The sequence below is a fragment of the Leuresthes tenuis genome, unplaced genomic scaffold (genome assembly GCF_036924035.1).
Source record: "Leuresthes tenuis unplaced genomic scaffold, fLeuTen1.0.hap1 SCAF_16, whole genome shotgun sequence".
In the NCBI taxonomy this organism is placed as follows: Eukaryota; Metazoa; Chordata; class Actinopteri; order Atheriniformes; family Atherinopsidae; genus Leuresthes; species Leuresthes tenuis.
Window position 1 is genome coordinate 33,976,621 of NW_027325370.1, and position 16,921 is coordinate 33,993,541.

The following is a 16,921-nucleotide window of genomic DNA, read 5'->3' on the forward strand; positions in this document are numbered from 1 at the left end:
CTTGTTTTTGTTTCTTTGTGTGTTTGTTTTTTCTCTGCTTGTCTGCTTTCAGGTGCTCCTGGTGGCGCTAAGGCTGGAATCCCCTCAGAGGCCATGGATTGTTGTCTGTTTTGTTTTTTACAGGTGTAGCAGCTGGTTGTCTGGTTTTTGTTTCTATTTTTGTTCTCTTTCCTCTTCTTTCCTCTTCTTCTTTCCTTGTCCCCCGGTCCGGTTCAGTTCTATTACATGTCATATATTGTAAACAGAAATAAATAAATGGGCATCAAGGGGAGCTTTACATTTATAAAACTTCCCTTGGCAAAGCAAATCTGTTTGGCATCAAAGGTATTCAGACTACAATTCTGCTGCCATAATGCTGAACAGGACAAGGGGAAAAAAAAAAAAAGTAAAGAAGACAGTTCTGCCGAAAGCCAGGGACTAGACCTGTTCTAAGTTCTATACTTTTTAAAAGGGGCGTGTTTATCAACTATAGAATTAGAAGATTTACAAAAATGGTCAAGTGCTAGATCTTCATCTGGAATTTTAACAGTGTCATGAACTATTCAACAGATCAGTTAAAAAAAAGCCTGCTCATGGAGATGTTTCAGGATCTGGATACCAACCGTGGACCTAATGTTTTCATTTTTGCAATTCTGATACAAGCTATTGAGCAGTGATAACTAACACCAAGTTCAGATACTGCGGATTTTCTACCTTTGATTTGTTAAGATTGAGCCAATCAGGGACAACCTTGAAGGATCTCTTAAGTTTGGTTTAGTAGGATCAGTAATTACCTGAGAAAGGTTGATATTGGTACACACCTTTTTTAAATGATCAGAGGCAGAGTTCAACTTGTTTAAATTAAAATTGCCACACAGAGATTGGGTTTAGGCCACATGCACACAGAATGACCTCAACAAATATAAGAAATATTAAACATTTACACATGGATTTTTGAATACATGTAGAGGAATGATACTTTGAAATGTGCTCATTGCGGAGTTATGCTCAGTTGAGTAATGAAGGTTGAACTATTCTGGGAAAGAGGTTCTATTCCCAGCATCATGATGGACACTCCTGATATAGAAGGTTTCGCTAACGCATTGGAATTGTTTTACTATTTTCATATGCATGTGCAATGAAGAATTGCTTGTTGCTGATAAATGCAAAGAAGAACAGCTTACACATAGATGCTCACATATAGGCTGCTGAATGCAATGAAGACCTGCTTATCCAGTAAAGTTCAATGTCAATGTGTAATATTCAATTAGGATTTGCAAAACAGTGAAGTTAAACAATGAATGGGTCCATAGTCGGTATGAGAAGACTACAGGAATATTTACCTGGGTGTACGTTCAAACAGAGATGAAAAAATTGCGATAAATAATTGTTTGTTTGTTAGTATGTATATGAATGTTATGTGTATAAACTGTGTTGGGTTATAGTTACTCAGTGGTGTCTCAGTGAAACAACCGACGGGGGAAGCCTTGCGGTGACAACAAAAGCAGTGTTTTACTGATCAGTCAAGTTTTCCAGTGTACTCCATACAAACTGGTTGGCTACTGAAGGGATAGAAAATGGGGAATACTTGTTTTAAAGCAAACAAGGAATTAGATGGGAAAAATACATGTTTTAACGGGACCCAGACAATATTAAATACTCAGACAGATGGGAGAAGAAGTGTAGTTTTGTAGGAAATCACAAAATTATTACATAAAATTAGTGAAATCAATTGAAGAATGCCTTTCTGAAGAGCTGTTTACCACAGATGAGCAGCTTTGCGACCAAGCACATTGTAGATCGCTTTACTGCCAAAATGATCTAATTTAATGGATTGGTTTAGACATGCATAACAGCATTTTAAGAACAAAGAGAGAAACAAAAAGGGACAACGCTTCATGGTGGAAGGTGATGTATAAATAACTGTGTATATGATGAAGGAGAGACCATTTGAGCAGCACAGCCATTTCGCAGCACAGGGACAGCAGTCCAAGTTAAAGGATCTCCCACGTGGTATCACCTGTCACACTGTCTCAAGGCATCAAAAGAAGAAAAAATCACCAAACTCAAGGACAAAGAGACGAAGACTCCGGTGAACGAAGAGAGAGGACTGACAAACCAGAAATACAAAAGGATGCTCGATATCAAGATCCAGAAGAAGAGGCTAACAATGCCACGAACACTTACGATGCTGGGAATGATGCCAGCAATGAACAGAGAAGAAGATTCAGTGTCATCAATCTGCAACACGTGCCTCTAATGAGGGGGTGAATATAGAATCCTCAACAATTACAACGTCTCTGGGAACTGTGACAACAACAAGGTTTAAACCATTTTGATATATATTGTAACCTATTGGCTAAGGAATAGTGCTGAAAATGAGGTAAATATAATCCACCACTGTCCTTGGTCTTCTATAGGGTTTTTAAACTAATACGTGGTGGTTTGTTTTTCCACAGAAATTTGGAGATGCATGAATCTAGTGACTTAAACCAAGTAGCAGATGGTTTTATGGGGATCATTGAGAACAAATAGTTAACTTTTGGTAGTATCATCATTTTAATGGTTGTAACTCTCCCCATAAGTGATATAGGTGAGGACTTCCAACGAGAGAGATCGTCCTCTACTCTCTTTAATAATTGCACATAATTTAGCTTTGTTAGCTCTGAGAGCCTGGAGGAAATTTTTATGCCTAAATATCGAATATTTCCTGACTGTAAAGTGATCACAGGTATATTCTGGACCCTGCAGTTAATGGGCAGAACTTTGGTCTTAGACCAGTTGATAGAGTAGTCAGAAAGTGCTGAGAATTTATTTATGAGTGTGATCGTGTGAGTGAGAGACGTCTGTGAGTTCTGAAGGAAAAGGCTCCCGGAGGGCCTCTGCCCTATGCTTATGGGGGCTCTTTCCGGGGGATTCCTCTGCAGTCTTCTGGGTGAATGCATGGTTGCCCCTGCGGTGGGCTTCCTGGGTTCTGTGCTCTGTGGGGGCTGCTGGTGGCCTGGGTCTTGTGGCCCTCTCTGCCTGCTTCTGATTGCTTGGGGGGGCAGTGGATTGTGGCCCTGTACGCTTATACACTCATAACTAAGCACGGTTATCATGTAGGTCCTGTGCCATGGGTGTTGCATGTTCTCGCACACACACACACATTCATTAGTCCAGTAGCATGGTCGCTAAGCAGTTGATGTATTATCATGTCGTCTCAGGTCATCTATATCCACAGCTGTGTTGTATGCGATTGCCGCTTCTTGTGCTTGTTTTTGTTTGTTTGTGTGTTTGTTTTTTCTCTGCTTGTCTGCTTTCAGGTGCTCCTGGTGGCGCTAAGGCTGGAATCCCCTCAGAGGCCATGGATTGTTGTCTGTTTTGTTTTTTACAGGTGTAGCAGCTGGTTGTCTGGTTTTTGTTTCTATTTTTGTTCTCTTTCCTCTTCTTTCCTCTTCTTCTTTCCTTGTCCCCCGGTCCGGTTCAGTTCTATTACATGTCATATATTGTAAACAGAAATAAATAAATGGGCATCAAGGGGAGCTTTACATTTATAAAACTTCCCTTGGCAAAGCAAATCTGTTTGGCATCAAAGGTATTCAGACTACAATTCTGCTGCCATAATGCTGAACAGGACAAGGGGAAAAAAAAAAAAAGTAAAGAAGACAGTTCTGCCGAAAGCCAGGGACTAGACCTGTTCTAAGTTCTATACTTTTTAAAAGGGGCGTGTTTATCAACTATAGAATTAGAAGATTTACAAAAATGGTCAAGTGCTAGATCTTCATCTGGGATTTTAACAGTGTCATGAACTATTCAACAGATCAGTTAAAAAAAAGCCTGCTCATGGAGATGTTTCAGGATCTGGATACCAACCGTGGACCTAATGTTTTCATTTTTGCAATTCTGATACAAGCTATTGAGCAGTGATAACTAACACCAAGTTCAGATACTGCGGATTTTCTACCTTTGATTTGTTAAGATTGAGCCAATCAGGGACAACCTTGAAGGATCTCTTAAGTTTGGTTTAGTAGGATCAGTAATTACCTGAGAAAGGTTGATATTGGTACACACCTTTTTTAAATGATCAGAGGCAGAGTTCAACTTGTTTAAATTAAAATTGCCACACAGAGATTGGGTTTAGGCCACATGCACACAGAATGACCTCAACAAATATAAGAAATATTAAACATTTACACATGGATTTTTGAATACATGTAGAGGAATGATACTTTGAAATGTGCTCATTGCGGAGTTATGCTCAGTTGAGTAATGAAGGTTGAACTATTCTGGGAAAGAGGTTCTATTCCCAGCATCATGATGGACACTCCTGATATAGAAGGTTTCGCTAACGCATTGGAATTGTTTTACTGTTTTCATATGCATGTGCAATGAAGAATTGCTTGTTGCTGATAAATGCAAAGAAGAACAGCTTACACATAGATGCTCACATATAGGCTGCTGAATGCAATGAAGACCTGCTTATCCAGTAAAGTTCAATGTCAATGTGTAATATTCAATTAGGATTTGCAAAACAGTGAAGTTAAACAATGAATGGGTCCATAGTCGGTATGAGAAGACTACAGGAATATTTACCTGGGTGTACGTTCAAACAGAGATGAAAAAATTGCGATAAATAATTGTTTGTTTGTTAGTATGTATATGAATGTTATGTGTATAAACTGTGTTGGGTTATAGTTACTCAGTGGTGTCTCAGTGAAACAACCGACGGGGGAAGCCTTGCGGTGACAACAAAAGCAGTGTTTTACTGATCAGTCAAGTTTTCCAGTGTACTCCATACAAACTGGTTGGCTACTGAAGGGATAGAAAATGGGGAATACTTGTTTTAAAGCAAACAAGGAATTAGATGGGAAAAATACATGTTTTAACGGGACCCAGACAATATTAAATACTCAGACAGATGGGAGAAGAAGTGTAGTTTTGTAGGAAATCACAAAATTATTACATAAAATTAGTGAAATCAATTGAAGAATGCCTTTCTGAAGAGCTGTTTACCACAGATGAGCAGCTTTGCGACCAAGCACATTGTAGATCGCTTTACTGCCAAAATGATCTAATTTAATGGATTGGTTTAGACATGCATAACAGCATTTTAAGAACAAAGAGAGAAACAAAAAGGGACAACGCTTCATGGTGGAAGGTGATGTATAAATAACTGTGTATATGATGAAGGAGAGACCATTTGAGCAGCACAGCCATTTCGCAGCACAGGGACAGCAGTCCAAGTTAAAGGATCTCCCACGTGGTATCACCTGTCACACTGTCTCAAGGCATCAAAAGAAGAAAAAATCACCAAACTCAAGGAAAAAGAGACGAAGACTCCGGTGAACGAAGAGAGAGGACTGACAAACCAGAAATACAAAAGGATGCTCGATATCAAGATCCAGAAGAAGAGGCTAACAATGCCACGAACACTTACGATGCTGGGAATGATGCCAGCAATGAACAGAGAAGAAGATTCAGTGTCATCAATCTGCAACACGTGCCTCTAATGAGGGGGTGAATATAGAATCCTCAACAATTACAACGTCTCTGGGAACTGTGACAACAACAAGGTTTAAACCATTTTGATATATATTGTAACCTATTGGCTAAGGAATAGTGCTGAAAATGAGGTAAATATAATCCACCACTGTCCTTGGTCTTCTATAGGGTTTTTAAACTAATACGTGGTGGTTTGTTTTTCCACAGAAATTTGGAGATGCATGAATCTAGTGACTTAAACCAAGTAGCAGATGGTTTTATGGGGATCATTGAGAACAAATAGTTAACTTTTGGTAGTATCATCATTTTAATGGTTGTAACTCTCCCCATAAGTGATATAGGTGAGGACTTCCAACGAGAGAGATCGTCCTCTACTCTGTTTAATAATTGCACATAATTTAGCTTTGTTAGCTCTGAGAGCCTGGAGGAAATGTTTATGCCTAAATATCTAATATTTCCTGACTGTAAAGTGATCACAGGTATATTCTGGACCCTGCAGTTAATGGGCAGAACTTTGGTCTTAGACCAGTTGATAGAGTAGTCAGAAAGTGCTGAGAATTTATTTATGAGTGTGATCGTGTGAGTGATAGACGTCTGTGAGTTCTGAAGGAAAAGGCTCCCGGAGGGCCTCTGCCCTATGCTTATGGGGGCTCTTTCCGGGGGATTCCTCTGCAGTCTTCTGGGTGAATGTGTGGTTGCCCCTGCGGTGGGCTTCCTGGGTTCTGTGCTCTGTGGGGACTGCTGGTGGCCTGGGTCTTGTGGCCCTCTCTGCCTGCTTCTGATTGCTTGGGGGGGCTGTGGATTGTGGCCCTGTACGCTTATACACTCATAACTAAGCACGGTTATCATGTAGGTCCTGTGCCATGGGTGTTGCATGTTCTCGCACACACACACACACATTCATTAGTCCAGTAGCATGGTCGCTAAGCAGTTGATGTATTATCATGTCGTCTCAGGTCATCTATATCCACAGCTGTGTTGTATGCGATTGCCGCTTCTTGTGCTTGTTTTTGTTTGTTTGTGTGTTTGTTTTTTCTCTGCTTGTCTGCTTTCAGGTGCTCCTGGTGGCGCTAAGGCTGGAATCCCCTCAGAGGCCATGGATTGTTGTCTGTTTTGTTTTTTACAGGTGTAGCAGCTGGTTGTCTGGTTTTTGTTTCTATTTTTGTTCTCTTTCCTCTTCTTTCCTCTTCTTCTTTCCTTGTCCCCCGGTCCGGTTCAGTTCTATTACATGTCATATATTGTAAACAGAAATAAATAAATGGGCATCAAGGGGAGCTTTACATTTATAAAACTTCCCTTGGCAAAGCAAATCTGTTTGGCATCAAAGGTATTCAGACTACAATTCTGCTGCCATAATGCTGAACAGGACAAGGGGAAAAAAAAAAAAAAGTAAAGAAGACAGTTCTGCCGAAAGCCAGGGACTAGACCTGTTCTAAGTTCTATACTTTTTAAAAGGGGCGTGTTTATCAACTATAGAATTAGAAGATTTACAAAAATGGTCAAGTGCTAGATCTTCATCTGGGATTTTAACAGTGTCATGAACTATTCAACAGATCAGTTAAAAAAAAGCCTGCTCATGGAGATGTTTCAGGATCTGGATACCAACCGTGGACCTAATGTTTTCATTTTTGCAATTCTGATACAAGCTATTGAGCAGTGATAACTAACACCAAGTTCAGATACTGCGGATTTTCTACCTTTGATTTGTTAAGATTGAGCCAATCAGGGACAACCTTGAAGGATCTCTTAAGTTTGGTTTAGTAGGATCAGTAATTACCTGAGAAAGGTTGATATTGGTACACACCTTTTTTAAATGATCAGAGGCAGAGTTCAACTTGTTTAAATTAAAATTGCCACACAGAGATTGGGTTTAGGCCACATGCACACAGAATGACCTCAACAAATATAAGAAATATTAAACATTTACACATGGATTTTTGAATACATGTAGAGGAATGATACTTTGAAATGTGCTCATTGCGGAGTTATGCTCAGTTGAGTTATGAAGGTTGAACTATTCTGGGAAAGAGGTTCTATTCCCAGCATCATGATGGACACTCCTGATATAGAAGGTTTCGCTAACGCATTGGAATTGTTTTACTATTTTCATATGCATGTGCAATGAAGAATTGCTTGTTGCTGATAAATGCAAAGAAGAACAGCTTACACATAGATGCTCACATATAGGCTGCTGAATGCAATGAAGACCTGCTTATCCAGTAAAGTTCAATGTCAATGTGTAATATTCAATTAGGATTTGCAAAACAGTGAAGTTAAACAATGAATGGGTCCATAGTCGGTATGAGAAGACTACAGGAATATTTACCTGGGTGTACGTTCAAACAGAGATGAAAAAATTGCGATAAATAATTGTTTGTTTGTTAGTATGTATATGAATGTTATGTGTATAAACTGTGTTGGGTTATAGTTACTCAGTGGTTTCTCAGTGAAACAACCGACGGGGGAAGCCTTGCGGTGACAACAAAAGCAGTGTTTTACTGATCAGTCAAGTTTTCCAGTGTACTCCATACAAACTGGTTGGCTACTGAAGGGATAGAAAATGGGGAATACTTGTTTTAAAGCAAACAAGGAATTAGATGGGAAAAATACATGTTTTAACGGGACCCAGACAATATTAAATACTCAGACAGATGGGAGAAGAAGTGTAGTTTTGTAGGAAATCACAAAATTATTACATAAAATTAGTGAAATCAATTGAAGAATGCCTTTCTGAAGAGCTGTTTACCACAGATGAGCAGCTTTGCGACCAAGCACATTGTAGATCGCTTTACTGCCAAAATGATCTAATTTAATGGATTGGTTTAGACATGCATAACAGCATTTTAAGAACAAAGAGAGAAACAAAAAGGGACAACGCTTCATGGTGGAAGGTGATGTATAAATAACTGTGTATATGATGAAGGAGAGACCATTTGAGCAGCACAGCCATTTCGCAGCACAGGGACAGCAGTCCAAGTTAAAGGATCTCCCACGTGGTATCACCTGTCACACTGTCTCAAGGCATCAAAAGAAGAAAAAAATCACCAAACTCAAGGACAAAGAGACGAAGACTCCGGTGAACGAAGAGAGAGGACTGACAAACCAGAAATACAAAAGGATGCTCGATATCAAGATCCAGAAGAAGAGGCTAACAATGCCACGAACACTTACGATGCTGGGAATGATGCCAGCAATGAACAGAGAAGAAGATTCAGTGTCATCAATCTGCAACACGTGCCTCTAATGAGGGGGTGAATATAGAATCCTCAACAATTACAACGTCTCTGGGAACTGTGACAACAACAAGGTTTAAACCATTTTGATATATATTGTAACCTATTGGCTAAGGAATAGTGCTGAAAATGAGGTAAATCTAATCCACCACTGTCCTTGGTCTTCTATAGAGTTTTTAAACTAATACGTGGTGGTTTGTTTTTCCACAGAAATTTGGAGATGCATGAATCTAGTGACTTAAACCAAGTAGCAGATGGTTTTATGGGGATCATTGAGAACAAATAGTTAACTTTTGGTAGTATCATCATTTTAATGGTTGTAACTCTCCCCATAAGTGATATAGGTGAGGACTTCCAACGAGAGAGATCGTCCTCTACTCTCTTTAATAATTGCACATAATTTAGCTTTGTTAGCTCTGAGAGCCTGGAGGAAATGTTTATGCCTAAATATCTAATATTTCCTGACTGTAAAGTGATCACAGGTATATTCTGGACCCTGCAGTTAATGGGCAGAACTTTGGTCTTAGACCAGTTGATAGAGTAGTCAGAAAGTGCTGAGAATTTATTTATGAGTGTGATCGTGTGAGTGAGAGACGTCTGTGAGTTCTGAAGGAAAAGGCTCCCGGAGGGCCTCTGCCCTATGCTTATGGGGGCTCATTCCGGGGGATTCCTCTGCAGTCTTCTGGGTGAATGCATGGTTGCCCCTGCGGTGGGCTTCCTGGGTTCTGTGCTCTGTGGGGGCTGCTGGTGGCCTGGGTCTTGTGGCCCTCTCTGCCTGCTTCTGATTGCTTGGGGGGGCAGTGGATTGTGGCCCTGTACGCTTATACACTCATAACTAAGCACGGTTATCATGTAGGTCCTGTGCCATGGGTGTTGCATGTTCTCGCACACACACACACACATTCATTAGTCCAGTAGCATGGTCGCTAAGCAGTTGATGTATTATCATGTCGTCTCAGGTCATCTATATCCACAGCTGTGTTGTATGCGATTGCCGCTTCTTGTGCTTGTTTTTGTTTGTTTGTGTGTTTGTTTTTTCTCTGCTTGTCTGCTTTCAGGTGCTCCTGGTGGCGCTAAGCCTGGAATCCCCTCAGAGGCCATGGATTGTTGTCTGTTTTGTTTTTTACAGGTGTAGCAGCTGGTTGTCTGGTTTTTGTTTCTATTTTTGTTCTCTTTCCTCTTCTTTCCTCTTCTTCTTTCCTTGTCCCCCGGTCCGGTTCAGTTCTATTACATGTCATATATTGTAAACAGAAATAAATAAATGGGCATCAAGGGGAGCTTTACATTTATAAAACTTCCCTTGGCAAAGCAAATCTGTTTGGCATCAAAGGTATTCAGACTACAATTCTGCTGCCATAATGCTGAACAGGACAAGGGGAAAAAAAAAAAAAAAGTAAAGAAGACAGTTCTGCCGAAAGCCAGGGACTAGACCTGTTCTAAGTTCTATACTTTTTAAAAGGGGCGTGTTTATCAACTATAGAATTAGAAGATTTACAAAAATGGTCAAGTGCTAGATCTTCATCTGGGATTTTAACAGTGTCATGAACTATTCAACAGATCAGTTAAAAAAAAGCCTGCTCATGGAGATGTTTCAGGATCTGGATACCAACCGTGGACCTAATGTTTTCATTTTTGCAATTCTGATACAAGCTATTGAGCAGTGATAACTAACACCAAGTTCAGATACTGCGGATTTTCTACCTTTGATTTGTTAAGATTGAGCCAATCAGGGACAACCTTGAAGGATCTCTTAAGTTTGGTTTAGTAGGATCAGTAATTACCTGAGAAAGGTTGATATTGGTACACACCTTTTTTAAATGATCAGAGGCAGAGTTCAACTTGTTTAAATTAAAATTGCCACACAGAGATTGGGTTTAGGCCACATGCACACAGAATGACCTCAACAAATATAAGAAATATTAAACATTTACACATGGATTTTTGAATACATGTAGAGGAATGATACTTTGAAATGTGCTCATTGCGGAGTTATGCTCAGTTGAGTAATGAAGGTTGAACTATTCTGGGAAAGAGATTCTATTCCCAGCGTCATAATGGACACTCCTGATATAGAAGGTTTCGCTAACGCATTGGAATTGTTTTACTATTTTCATATGCATGTGCAATGAAGAATTGCTTGTTGCTGATAAATGCAAAGAAGAACAGCTTACACATAGATGCTCACATATAGGCTGCTGAATGCAATGAAGACCTGCTTATCCAGTAAAGTTCAATGTCAATGTGTAATATTCAATTAGGATTTGCAAAACAGTGAAGTTAAACAATGAATGGGTCCATAGTCGGTATGAGAAGACTACAGGAATATTTACCTGGGTGTACGTTCAAACAGAGATGAAAAAATTGCGATAAATAATTGTTTGTTTGTTAGTATGTATATGAATGTTATGTGTATAAACTGTGTTGGGTTATAGTTACTCAGTGGTGTCTCAGTGAAACAACCGACGGGGGAAGCCTTGCGGTGACAACAAAAGCAGTGTTTTACTGATCAGTCAAGTTTTCCAGTGTACTCCATACAAACTGGTTGGCTACTGAAGGGATAGAAAATGGGGAATACTTGTTTTAAAGCAAACAAGGAATTAGATGGGGAAAATACATGTTTTAACGGGACCCAGACAATATTAAATACTCAGACAGATGGGAGAAGAAGTGTAGTTTTGTAGCAAATCACAAAATTATTACATAAAATTAGTGAAATCAATTGAAGAATGCCTTTCTGAAGAGCTGTTTACCACAGATGAGCAGCTTTGCGACCAAGCACATTGTAGATCGCTTTACTGCCAAAATGATCTAATTTAATGGATTGGTTTAGACATGCATAACAGCATTTTAAGAACAAAGAGAGAAACAAAAAGGGACAACGCTTCATGGTGGAAGGTGATGTATAAATAACTGTGTATATGATGAAGGAGAGACCATTTGAGCAGCACAGCCATTTCGCAGCACAGGGACAGCAGTCCAAGTTAAAGGATCTCCCACGTGGTATCACCTGTCACACTGTCTCAAGGCATCAAAAGAAGAAAAAATCACCAAACTCAAGGACAAAGAGACGAAGACTCCGGTGAACGAAGAGAGAGGACTGACAAACCAGAAATACAAAAGGATGCTCGATATCAAGATCCAGAAGAAGAGGCTAACAATGCCACGAACACTTACGATGCTGGGAATGATGCCAGCAATGAACAGAGAAGAAGATTCAGTGTCATCAATCTGCAACACGTGCCTCTAATGAGGGGGTGAATATAGAATCCTCAACAATTACAACGTCTCTGGGAACTGTGACAACAACAAGGTTTAAACCATTTTGATATATATTGTAACCTATTGGCTAACGAATAGTGCTGAAAATGAGGTAAATCTAATCCACCACTGTCCTTGGTCTTCTATAGGGTTTTTAAACTAATACGTGGTGGTTTGTTTTTCCACAGAAATTTGGAGATGCATGAATCTAGTGACTTAAACCAAGTAGCAGATGGTTTTATGGGGATCATTGAGAACAAATAGTTAACTTTTGGTAGTATCATCATTTTAATGGTTGTAACTCTCCCCATAAGTGATATAGGTGAGGACTTCCAACGAGAGAGATCGTCCTCTACTCTCTTTAATAATTGCACATAATTTAGCTTTGTTAGCTCTGAGAGCCTGGAGGAAATGTTTATGCCTAAATATCTAATATTTCCTGACTGTAAAGTGATCACAGGTATATTCTGGACCCTGCAGTTAATGGGCAGAACTTTGGTCTTAGACCAGTTGATAGAGTAGTCAGAAAGTGCTGAGAATTTATTTATGAGTGTGATCGTGTGAGTGAGAGACGTCTGTGAGTTCTGAAGGAAAAGGCTCCCGGAGGGCCTCTGCCCTATGCTTATGGGGGCTCTTTCCGGGGGATTCCTCTGCAGTCTTCTGGGTGAATGCATGGTTGCCCCTGCGGTGGGCTTCCTGGGTTCTGTGCTCTGTGGGGGCTGCTGGTGGCCTGGGTCTTGTGGCCCTCTCTGCCTGCTTCTGATTGTTTGGGGGGGCTGTGGATTGTGGCCCTGTACGCTTATACACTCATAACTAAGCACGGTTATCATGTAGGTCCTGTGCCATGGGTGTTGCATGTTCTCGCACACACACACACACATTCATTAGTCCAGTAGCATGGTCGCTAAGCAGTTGATGTATTATCATGTCGTCTCAGGTCATCTATATCCACAGCTGTGTTGTATGCGATTGCCGCTTCTTGTGCTTGTTTTTGTTTCTTTGTGTGTTTGTTTTTTCTCTGCTTGTCTGCTTTCAGGTGCTCCTGGTGGCGCTAAGGCTGGAATCCCCTCAGAGGCCATGGATTGTTGTCTGTTTTGTTTTTTACAGGTGTAGCAGCTGGTTGTCTGGTTTTTGTTTCTATTTTTGTTCTCTTTCCTCTTCTTTCCTCTTCTTCTTTCCTTGTCCCCCGGTCCGGTTCAGTTCTATTACATGTCATATATTGTAAACAGAAATAAATAAATGGGCATCAAGGGGAGCTTTACATTTATAAAACTTCCCTTGGCAAAGCAAATCTGTTTGGCATCAAAGGTATTCAGACTACAATTCTGCTGCCATAATGCTGAACAGGACAAGGGGAAAAAAAAAAAAAGTAAAGAAGACAGTTCTGCCGAAAGCCAGGGACTAGACCTGTTCTAAGTTCTATACTTTTTAAAAGGGGCGTGTTTATCAACTATAGAATTAGAAGATTTACAAAAATGGTCAAGTGCTAGATCTTCATCTGGGATTTTAACAGTGTCATGAACTATTCAACAGATCAGTTAAAAAAAAGCCTGCTTATGGAGATGTTTCAGGATCTGGATACCAACCGTGGACCTAATGTTTTCATTTTTGCAATTCTGATACAAGCTATTGAGCAGTGATAACTAACACCAAGTTCAGATACTGCGGATTTTCTACCTTTGATTTGTTAAGATTGAGCCAATCAGGGACAACCTTGAAGGATCTCTTAAGTTTGGTTTAGTAGGATCAGTAATTACCTGAGAAAGGTTGATATTGGTACACACCTTTTTTAAATGATCAGAGGCAGAGTTCAACTTGTTTAAATTAAAATTGCCACACAGAGATTGGGTTTAGGCCACATGCACACAGAATGACCTCAACAAATATAAGAAATATTAAACATTTACACATGGATTTTTGAATACATGTAGAGGAATGATACTTTGAAATGTGCTCATTGCGGAGTTATGCTCAGTTGAGTAATGAAGGTTGAACTATTCTGGGAAAGAGGTTCTATTCACAGCATCATGATGGACACTCCTGATATAGAAGGTTTCGCTAACGCATTGGAATTGTTTTACTATTTTCATATGCATGTGCAATGAAGAATGGCTTGTTGCTGATAAATGCAAAGAAGAACAGCTTACACATAGATGCTCACATATAGGCTGCTGAATGCAATGAAGACCTGCTTATCCAGTAAAGTTCAATGTCAATGTGTAATATTCAATTAGGATTTGCAAAACAGTGAAGTTAAACAATGAATGGGTCCATAGTCGGTATGAGAAGACTACAGGAATATTTACCTGGGTGTACGTTCAAACAGAGATGAAAAAATTGCGATAAATAATTGTTTGTTTGTTAGTATGTATATGAATGTTATGTGTATAAACTGTGTTGGGTTATAGTTACTCAGTAGTGTCTCAGTGAAACAACCGACGGGGGAAGCCTTGCGGTGACAACAAAAGCAGTGTTTTACTGATCAGTCAAGTTTTCCAGTGTACTCCATACAAACTGGTTGGCTACTGAAGGGATAGAAAATGGGGAATAGTTGTTTTAAAGCAAACAAGGAATTAGATGGGAAAAATACATGTTTTAACGGGACCCAGACAATATTAAATACTCAGACAGATGGGAGAAGAAGTGTAGTTTTGTAGGAAATCACAAAATTATTACATAAAATTAGTGAAATCAATTGAAGAATGCCTTTCTGAAGAGCTGTTTACCACAGATGAGCAGCTTTGCGACCAAGCACATTGTAGATCGCTTTACTGCCAAAATGATCTAATTTAATGGATTTTTTTAGACATGCATAACAGCATTTTAAGAACAAAGAGAGAAACAAAAAGGGACAACGCTTCATGGTGGAAGGTGATGTATAAATAACTGTGTATATGATGAAGGAGAGACCATTTGAGCAGCACAGCCATTTCGCAGCACAGGGACAGCAGTCCAAGTTAAAGGATCTCCCACGTGGTATCACCTGTCACACTGTCTCAAGGCATCAAAAGAAGAAAAAATCACCAAACTCAAGGACAAAGAGACGAAGACTCCGGTGAACGAAGAGAGAGGACTGACAAACCAGAAATACAAAAGGATGCTCGATATCAAGATCCAGAAGAAGAGGCTAACAATGCCACGAACACTTACGATGCTGGGAATGATGCCAGCAATGAACAGAGAAGAAGATTCAGTGTCATCAATCTGCAACACGTGCCTCTAATGAGGGGGTGAATATAGAATCCTCAACAATTACAACGTCTCTGGGAACTGTGACAACAACAAGGTTTAAACCATTTTGATATATATTGTAACCTATTGGCTAAGGAATAGTGCTGAAAATGAGGTCAATCTAATCCACCACTGTCCTTGGTCTTCTATAGGGTTTTTAAACTAATACGTGGTGGTTTGTTTTTCCACAGAAATTTGGAGATGCATGAATCTAGTGACTTAAACCAAGTAGCAGATGGTTTTATGGGGATCATTGAGAACAAATAGTTAACTTTTGGTAGTATCATCATTTTAATGGTGGTAACTCTCCCCATAAGTGATATAGGTGAGGACTTCCAACGAGAGAGATCGTCCTCTACTCTCTTTAATAATTGCACATAATTTAGCTTTGTTAGCTCTGAGAGCCTGGAGGAAATGTTTATGCCTAAATATCTAATATTTCCTGACTGTAAAGTGATCACAGGTATATTCTGGACCCTGCAGTTAATGGGCAGAACTTTGGTCTTAGACCAGTTGATAGAGTAGTCAGAAAGTGCTGAGAATTTATTTATGAGTGTGATCGTGTGAGTGAGAGACGTCTGTGAGTTCTGAAGGAAAAGGCTCCCGGAGGGCCTCTGCCCTATGCTTATGGGGGCTCTTTCCGGGGGATTCCTCTGCAGTCTTCTGGGTGAATGCATGGTTGCCCCTGCGGTGGGCTTCCTGGGTTCTGTGCTCTGTGGGGGCTGCTGGTGGCCTGGGTCTTGTGGCCCTCTCTGCCTGCTTCTGATTGTTTGGGGGGGCTGTGGATTGTGGCCCTGTACGCTTATACACTCATAACTAAGCACGGTTATCATGTAGGTCCTGTGCCATGGGTGTTGCATGTTCTCGCACACACACACACACATTCATTAGTCCAGTAGCATGGTCGCTAAGCAGTTGATGTATTATCATGTCGTCTCAGGTCATCTATATCCACAGCTGTGTTGTATGCGATTGCCGCTTCTTGTGCTTGTTTTTGTTTGTTTGTGTGTTTGTTTTTTCTCTGCTTGTCTGCTTTCAGGTGCTCCTGGTGGCGCTAAGGCTTGAATCCCCTCAGAGGCCATGGATTGTTGTCTGTTTTGTTTTTTACAGGTGTAGCAGCTGGTTGTCTGGTTTTTGTTTCTATTTTTGTTCTCTTTCCTCTTCTGCTTTCCTTGTCCCCCGGTCCGGTTCAGTTCTATTACATGTCATATATTGTAAACAGAAATAAATAAATGGGCATCAAGGGGAGCTTTACATTTATAAAACGTCCCTTGGCAAAGCAAATCTGTTTGGCATCAAAGGTATTCAGACTACAATTCTGCTGCCATAATGCTGAACAGGACAAGGGGAAAAAAAAAAAAAGTAAAGAAGACAGTTCTGCCGAAAGCCAGGGACTAGACCTGTTCTAAGTTCTATACTTTTTAAAAGGGGCGTGTTTATCAACTATAGAATTAGAAGATTTACAAAAATGGTCAAGTGCTAGATCTTCATCTGGGATTTTAACAGTGTCATGAACTATTCAACAGATCAGTTAAAAAAAAGCCTGCTCATGGAGATGTTTCAGGATCTGGATACCAACCGTGGACCTAATGTTTTCATTTTTGCAATTCTGATACAAGCTATTGAGCAGTGATAACTAACACCAAGTTCAGATACTGCGGATTTTCTACCTTTGATTTGTTAAGATTGAGCCAATCAGGGACAACCTTGAAGGATCTCTTAAGTTTGGTTTAGTA